The following is a 9524-nucleotide window of genomic DNA, read 5'->3' on the forward strand; positions in this document are numbered from 1 at the left end:
GAGCTGACAGACAGGCCCATCCTCCAAAAGCAATTGGGATTCCAGGTGTGTATGTTTTCATTTTCAAATATTGGCCACTCATTTACAGAAGCCGTCTATGGATCTAGTAAATCTTGTTCTTCCGTTGACTGGGGAGTCATTATCGAGAAGCTGTGTCTCACAGAGCTTTGCACAGGGATGGGTGTGTTCTGTATCTGCACTGTCCTGGGGGACCACATTCTGAGACTTTTTGAGAACCATGGCCCTTCCTCCAGAAAAAATACACTTATCCCTACTGGCCTGATGCTTGAGCCAAGTATCAGAGGAGCCATAGACTTTCGGAAACCCTGCCTGGAGCCCTCAAAAAAATAAAAACATTGTCAGGAAAAGGAGCCCAACTCCATAGCTCTAGGTTCTGCTCCCTACCCCTGAGAGTCTAGTGAAGGTGGCTAGCCTCTGATTCTTGCCCTTAGGATCATTGGTACAAGTACCTTTCTTATGAAACCATCTTTCAATTCATTAACAAGTAGTAGGACCAGTTGCTAAGAGTTCAATGGAAAATAAGACAGCGGTGATCTCTGCAGAGCTGTGATGTGCTTGTATGTGAACAGAGCCCCATCCATCCATCCATCCGTCCGTCCGTCCGTCCGTCCGTCCGTCCGTCCGTCAATAAACCAAGCACTTACTAAGTATCAGAACTGTGTGATCTGCTGGCTTACTAAGTGTCAACGAATTGCAAATCCGTGTGGTGAGCAGTCAAGGATGTGACCTCCATGTGGCTGGCTGAGAGGTCACTAGTAAATCCAAATGCCCCGAGGTAGGTGACTTCGAATTTTATGTGCTCATCAGACAAGTAGGACAAGAATAGTTGAGTGAAAAAGTAGGGGTGAGAGGCAAAGGAATCTGAAAAAGGAGAGTTGGGAAAGGAAGGGGGAGTGAGTGGCGACGAAGAATATATCTGTCCTAACTTCTTTATCTTTCCTAATGCTTACTACGGTCAAGACTGGGTCCCTGGGACTGATCCAGAATCTTAGGAATGAGGACAACACACTCTCTGACCCTATTCTGGTTGATGTCCTGTCAGAGAGATTGTCCAGAAGTAGCTTTGGCTCCTGTGGGAATTAACTGTGAATTCCAGCATGGCTGAATGTGGAAGAGATTACATCATTTCCCCTGGGCTTGCCCATAAGCTTATATTTTCAGCCTCTCTTGCCTACTCACCCCCACCCCTCCCACTCCCAGCCTTTGAGAGTTAAGAAGCCCTTAATGATTTTTGTATCATTTTCATGCTGTAAAGCAATTAAAGTTTGTGCTGCCTAATTGTGTACTTTCTCTTTCATTTCTCCCTACGTGCTTGCTTGTGGGAAGACTGGTTTACTCCACTGGCCACTCTTAGGTGAACCTTAGTCATGAGCAGGCAAACAACAGAATTGAAAGGAATAAATTTTTAGCGGAGGATGGAACCATTGGAAAGGAAATGCAAGTTTCAAATGGGTGTTTTGATCAGCGAGGAAACATCTTGCTGCAAGTGACATAGATGTTACTTCTTAAGCAATAAGAAAATGTTATTACCTGTGTCAGGAAGTCTTGAGTTGGCTCCGTAGTTAATAAAGATAACTGGTTATTTCAGTGGCTTTATGACATCCTCCACATTCAGGCAGAGAGAAAGAGAAAAAGTGTTTCCACTCTTATCTGACTGTAAAACTTTCCCAGTAGACTACCCTTCACATCTCATTGGCCTGAGTGATGTCACTTATCTATGTTGGATCCAGTGATGGGCAAATGGAAATGGGATCACTGGGGCTTCCCTTGCTTCCCATCCGAATGAATTGCTTTTTCTTTCGTACACTGTTCCTATCTCACACATGGAGCCCAGGAGAGGTCCTGCATGGTCTGCAGTTGGAAAACACCAGCAGTTCCGAGGGGGAAAGACCAGGCTTTCTACTACTCGTTTAAACAATCGCCGTCTTGCAAACCTACAGGGGGCGTTAGGAGTCGGCATTGACTCGATAGCAGTGAGTGTGCTTTGATTTTGTTTATCTCACATAAAACATGTCCACGGTCTGTTTCCTATGAACACATTTGCCTTAGTCTCTTCCTGATTCTGACCTCCTGAAGGGTTACGTCTGATTCATGTTCATAAATCCAGGGGATAGCACCTTTGTGGCTAAAACTCAGGAGTTGTCTATGTTGGAAGCAGTATATCCGGAATAATGCTCCTTAGAAGCCAGGATGGTGAGACTTGGTCTCAGGCACTTTGGACATGTTGGAGGGACTAGTCCCAGGATGGACAGCATGCTTGGTAAAGTAGGTCAGCCAAAAAAGGAAGTCCTTCAACAAAACGAACTGACGTACTAGCTGCAACAACGGGCACAAACATAGAAATGATTCTGAGAATGGTGTAGGATCAGACACCGCTTTGTTGTGTCCTACGAATTAGAACTCATTTCTTGGCACCTAATGAAAACACAGTAGTGACTCCCCATAAGACATGTGTTCTGTGACACCAGGATCCTATTTGTTTGGCATGCCACTTAGCCCAGTACCTGGCTCCGAGAATATGCCCACTAAACTTTATGAATGAATAATAAAATAATAGCTACCAACCTCTGCCTCCAGTTAAAACAAAGTAGCAAAGATTCGATTTACCATCCTAATTAAATTAAACAAAGGAGAGAAAAATAAAAACAGGCACAATATGTGAAATAGTTTCCAAGACTCTGGAAAATGAGCAATTTTCCGATGGTCCTAGGCGACCCCTATGAAAGGGTTGTTCAACCCCCAAAGGGGTGAGACCCACAGGTTGAGAACCACTGCCTTTGAGGCTTCAACAGACCACAGATCTCAGCATGGGAGGCCAAGGGAGAACCACGTGAAAGGATCAGAAGGGAGCATGGAGGGGCAGAAACCACAAAATTCATGGGGAACTGAGTAGAGCACTCAGTCAGGTGGGGAATAATTAGCACTAGACTGAGCAATGTTCTGGAACCGCCTAGCAAAACATAAAAGCAAGCCCTGAAGACACAGACCATTTCCAAGTGACTGAACTCCCAAAGAAAATCATAGAACACTTAGCAAAGTGAGGAGGTGAGCTTGCTGGCTAAAAACCAAGAGGACTTGGAGCATTTAGTGATGTAGATCCAAGGCTACAGCCTTCAGAATGGATTACAGCCCCCAATAAGGGGGGGAGGAATCCTCACACAGCACTAGGGTAGATGGGGAAAGATGGATATTTTCAGAGTATCCATTACTTGGTCCCCAGGCAACACCTCCTGGAAGCAACAATCAAGAAATCAAACGACAAATTTGGACAAAGCTGCTGCTGAAGACCTCTTGAAGAGCAGTTCATCTTTTGGGGGACTAAGGTGTGTTTTCATTCTGTTGTACACATGGGGCTGACCTGAGTTGGTGCCAACTTAACAGTCCGCACCAACAACAGAATCTGGAGATCCAAAGCCTCAACAGATCCCAAGCACGAGTCTACTGGTGGGGTTTACCTTATTACTAATAAAATGGTTTGGGAAAAATATGGCTTTCCTTCTATTCAAAAGCCCTGCTGTATACTCTACTTAACCCCCCACCCACCCACCCTGTTCCATGGGAAATAAGTTCATCTAGGACCAGGAACTTTGGAGGCAAGATGTGGCTTAGCAGAAAGCAAACAGGGCCGCAGGGAGACCTTTTAAGGTGTGGTGGAGTTCATGTATGGGGAATGAATGTTTCCGTGGATGATGATTACGGTAGGGGCAGGAGAAGAGTTGAAAATGTAACATCTCTACTCAAATACTCCCTCAAGGCAAGAACACTTTGTTCTATTAAACTGGCACTCCCAGATGCTCACCTTCCCGACATGATTGCTGCTGACAAAGCAGGTACATAAGCAAATGCGGTGAAGAAAGCTAATGGTGCTCAGGGTCTTAAAGGGTTGAAGGTAAACAAGCAGCCATCTAACTCAGAACCAACAAAGCCCACATGGAAGAAGCACACCAGCCTGTGTGATCACGAGGTGTCGAAGGGATGAGGTTTCAGACATCAAAGAACCAAAAACATAGCATTGTAAATGAGGGTGAATGCAGAGTGCAACCCAAAGCCCGTCTGTAGACATCCCCTTACTGAAGGGTCGCAGGGAGGAGACAAGCCAGTCACAGTGCATTGTAGCCATGATGAAACATACAACTTTCCTCTAGTTCTTAAATGCCTCCCTCTTCCCCCCACTATCATGATCCCAATTCCACTTTACAAATCCGGCTAGGCCAGAGCATGTACACTGGTACAGATAGGAACTGGAAACACAGGGAATCCAGGACAGATGAACCCTTCAGGACCAGTGGTGAGAGTGGCAATACTGGAGGGTAGAGGGAAGGTGGGGTAGAAAGGGGGAACTGATTACAAGGATCTCCATATAACCCCCTCCCTGGGGGACGGACAACAGAAAAGTGGGTGAAGGTAGATGTCAGACAGTGTAAGACATGATAAAATAATAGTAATTTGTAAATTATCAAGGGCTCATGAGGGAGGGTGGGGAAGGAGGGGCTCAAGTAGAAAGTAAATGTTTTGAGAATGATGAGAGCAATAAATGTACAAATGTGCTTGACGCAATGGATGTATGTATGGATAGTGATAAGAGTTGTATGAGTCCCAAATAAAATGATTTTTTTAAATTGCTTAAAGAAAATTAAAAACACACATATGTATATATGTCCTTATCTTTACATTAGCATATATTAAAGTAGCAGAAGTTGTCATGTAAATTTAATATCAGTTATTCAGTGCAACAATGGAGAGAGAATAGTTTATTCAGTTTAGATTTATACTTTTCTATTTAGTTTATATAAAGGATATACTAATTTTTTAAAATCAACACTGGTGGTGCATGTGGTTTTAGATAGTTTGGTATGAGAAGGGTTATTACCTGGTATCTACGTGGCCCCTGCATCACGGTTACACTATGCACAATCAATGGATAGACCGGCTGTCTGGTCCTATGCCATCCATGTGATTAGTTGTGGATTGAACCATTGTGAGCTATAGGATTTCCTCTGCTGATTTTCAGAAGTAGCTCACTGTGTGCTTTAGTCTGGAAACTCCACAAACCCCCTGCTCATCATCATCGCGAACTGCAAGCCTCCAGTGACTGACAGATGGGTGGCGGCCGCTCAGGAGGCACCTACAATGACTGGAAATGGTGCCTGAGCTCCCTCCCTGGCTGGCAAGAAGTCTGCCATGGCCCACTACTTACCAGCTGCAGGATTGACTTGTGGGGTGGACAGGGGTGGAGGGGAGATTGATCTATTTTAAAGGAAGGCTTAACTACAAAGATTGGATAAGTAAGAGAAGGAAGGGAGGGAGGGGAGAAGGAGGGAGGAAGGAGAAAGGGAATAAAAAGGAAGGAAGGTAAAAAGAGTGAATGAAAGAAGAAGGAAGGCAGGAAGGGAGACTGACCTTCAGCCTCTGAAAGGATTAGGGTATGAGGCATTCTTGGCTGGCCCTGTAGCATTGAATTTCTATTCTGCATGTATGAAATTTGATACCCTCTTAGGAGGGTTTTAGAAAAAAGCTTCCTTTATTTGGCCCAGGATTATGACTAAGGCCAGTCCACAGGAAGTTACTGGGTTGCACTACCATGCGCCCATCCGGGTGGGCAGCCCTGAGGTTCCCTGAGCACTGGTCTCCCTGGGACTTTGCTCTAAGACTTCCCTGGCTCTGACAGTGGGCTGAGAAGACATGGTTCCTCTCAACCCTGGGCCTGGTGTGAAGTCCCCTCCACCCACAGTGTCATTTCTCAGAGATTCTCTTGTCGTCTTTGCAGGTGGGACTACCCAAGTGTGTTCTGTTACCTGGGCTCCTTAGAGAATCTTGGATGGGGTATGACCAAGCCTTCTGAACAAGATTATGCAAGAATAAGTAATTAATGGATGTACTTATCAAGAAAAAGTATTAAAAAACCACCCAGAATTTTCACTGATAGATCAAAGCAGAGTTCAACAAGATGCAGTCCAAGGGAAATAGATTTTCTTCCCCCTTTAAGAGCTTTTATAAGTGGCATCTGTTTTATAGAATAACTATAAAACATAGATAAACAAAAAATGGAAATCATCCCAGAGCTACCACCCTGAGATAACCACGTGTTTTTTTTTAGATCTACAACAGACTTGGTATTTTATATACAAATGTATAAATGTGTATTGCATGTCAATGGTGGCACATTACACACAGTTTCACAACCTGCTTCCCTCTCCCCAACCCACAACTTATCAATCTAATGAGAACATTTCATCTCGATATATATCTACAAGGTATTGCGTAACTTACATATATACTTTGTTTAAGGAATTCATCATTGTTGGACTTGTACCAGATATCCATTGATAGAAAACAAAAATAGTATGTAATAAGCAACCACAAAATCTTAGTGGTCTACAAGAATCAACATTTGCTTCCTTTACAAGACTGCTGGGTGGAGGGATTGAGGGTAAGGGGTGCGGCGGTCAGCTGGGCTGGGTTCAGTCTGCCTGATCTCCATTGGGTTTACCTGTGCATTTACTGTGAGCTGGTGGTTGACTGGGAAGTTCCCCTGTGCTTGCTAGACTGTCTGGAGGTGGCTGTCTCTTAGCTCCCATAGGGTATCCCGATCTGGGCCAATGAGTGCAAGTCAGCCCTGTTCCATGTGACGTAACTTCCAGGGGGGTTGTCCAGGCATGTTCTCATAGCTCTTAAGAGCAAAGGGCTAAAGAAAAATGTGCAAGGACTATCTCAAGCTGCCACGTGGGTCCTAGGGACCAACATCCCTTGGCCAAGACAAGTCACGTCACTGAGGGTAGTCAGTGGAAGGACTCGGCACAATTATGGGACAAATATGATTATAGGGAGGAATGAAGAATTAGGGACATTTTTACTTTTTGCAATAACTCTTTGTATAGATACCTTTGGGCTGTTTTCTGATGGCTCATCAAGTTCATTTCAAGAAGTAGAACTGCTAGGTCAAAGCTGTATCCCTTTCTAAAGACTGTAGGCATAGCGCCAAATTTCCCTCCAGAAAAATGTACTAGTTTGCATTCCCATTAACAGTAAACAGGATTGCTGATTTCATATGCCCACTATGTACAGAAAAAAGTGCTGTGGGACTTCAGGAGACCTCAGGGGTTTGTCCTTATGTTGCATGATGGGCCTCAGAAGTTCGTAGGCCCCTCCAGATTTCTTAGCCCTCAAACCTAAACGGTGGTCTGGGTGGCTTAAAGAAAAAAGGAGGAAAAGTAAAACTGAAATGGACCTAGAGTCTTGTGACAAACAAGTTCATTTCAAACAATAACAACAAAAACCCCCAAAATAGTTCTTAGGCATAAACCGGGAAAAATAAAATGATCTTGGAAGTTCCAGGAGAAGTACCCTAATGTGTGCCTTTGGAAATGCATGCCCTATTCTGGTAAATCTGAGCTCATTATTTTGGTTATGATTTTAATCCATCTCATTAAGGAATTCCATTATTTTCATTTGCCCTCCAGGGTACCACGCATGCCCTTTGTAGCACCTGGTGTTCGCTGATGATGTGTCCAAAGTAATTTAGCTGACGTCTCATCCTCTTTGCTTCTGAAAAACACTTCTGGCTTTCCATCTTCAGAGACTGGCTTGCTCGTTTTTAGCGTGTTAGCAAGAGTATTATAGAAACAACGGACCAGGAACCTTAGGCTGCTGTCAAGAGAACATTGAAAGGAAAATGCCAAAAAGACTCTGGAGGAAGGAAAGGTATCCTGACAATGTTAAAGAGAGATCTTACCCCCAGAAATGCAGACTCGGTCTGTACCCAAAGAATCAGTTGATATTTAACTTTTCTTTTCTTTTTTATCTTTAACTTTTCAAGAAGTAGCATATGATCAAGAACCTATGATATTGAAGGAAGAAGCCCAAATTTCAATAAAGGCATTGGAAAAATCAAGACTCCAGTAACTGAGATATTTTAACAAACAGATGCGGTGCTGGAAGAACTCACTGGTTTATGGCAAGAAGTTTGGAAAACAGCTACCTGGTCAGCTGACGGGAAGAGATCCATAGTTGGGCCCATTCCACAGAAATGTGACTTAACAGAATGCAGAAACTGTCAAACAGTATAATTAATGTCACACACAAGTGAAATTTTGTCAAAGATAATTTTAAAATGGTTGTCGTAGTACATAGGGAACTTCTAGAGAAGTGATTCTCAACTTCCTAATGCTGCGACCCTTTAATACAGTTCCTCACGTGGTGGTGGCCCCCCAACCATAAAATTACTTTCGTTGCTACTTCATAACTGTCATTTTGCTACTGTGATGAATTGGGCAACCCCTGTGAAAGGGTCGTTCGACCCCCAAAGGGGTTGCGACCCACAGGTTGAGAACCGCTGTTATACAGGTTCTAGCTGGATTCAGAATAGAAGGTGAAATGAGGGTTATCTTTGTTGCCATAAGATTGATCTTGACCGTTGAAGGTAATCAAGCATCCATCAAGCTCAGAAGCAACAAAGCCCACATGGAAGAAGCACACCAGCCTATGCAACCACTAGGTGTCGAAGGGATCAGGTATAAGGCATCATCAGAACAAAAAATCTTACCATAGTGAATGATGGGGGGAGTGTGGAGTGGAGATCCAAAGCCCATTAGTAGGCCACTGGAGATCCCCTTGCAGAGGGGTCTCGGGGAGGAGATGAGCCAGTCAGGGTGCGATGTAACAATGATGAGAAATACAACGTTCCTCTAGTTCCTAAATGTTTCCTCCCCGCTCCCACTACCATGACTCGAATTCGACCTTGCAAGACTGGCTAGACCAGAGGAGGTACACTGGTACAGATAGGAACTGAAAATCCAGGGAATCCAGGGCGGATGAGCCCTATAGGACCAGTGGTGTGAGTGGCGAAACAGGGAGGGTAAAGGGAGAATGGGTAGTAAAGAGGGAACCGAATACAAGGAACTATATGTGACCTCCTCTCTGGGGGACAGACAACCGAAAAGTGGGTGAAGGGAGACGTCAGACAGGGCAAGATATGACAAAATACCCATTTATAAACTATCAAGGGCTCATGAGGGAGGGGGGAGCGGGGAGGGAGGGGAAAAATGAGGGCCTAATGTCGGGGGTTTAAGAGGAGATAAAATGTTTTGAGAATGATGTACAAATGCGCTTTACACAATTGATGTGTGTATGGATTGTGATAACAGTTGTATGAGCCCCTAATAAAATGTTTAAAAAAAAAAATAAAAGATTGATCTTGACCGAAAGGAAGGGTGTTTTACTGACTCTTCAAAGGCGTTGGCTGTGTGGGAAATAACAAACTGTGGATTAAATTGCCAAGAGCGGGGTAACACTTCATTATTCACTTGGGGAAACTGTTCATGAGCTAAGAGGCAGTTGTTTGAACAGAACAAAGGGATATACTGTGTAATTTACAGTTTAAAAAGCGCGTGCCAGCATTGTGTCCTTTCACCACACCAGTTCCATCTGTCTGCTAAGAAATATTCGAGAACCTGGTTTGTATGAAGAGGAGTGCAGCCTCAGGATCGGAGGAGACTCTTTAACAA

Source organism: Echinops telfairi, unplaced genomic scaffold, assembly GCF_000313985.2.
Source record: "Echinops telfairi isolate 266 unplaced genomic scaffold, ASM31398v2 ScPeMD7_60;HRSCAF=208, whole genome shotgun sequence".
NCBI classification, from domain to species: Eukaryota; Metazoa; Chordata; class Mammalia; order Afrosoricida; family Tenrecidae; genus Echinops; species Echinops telfairi.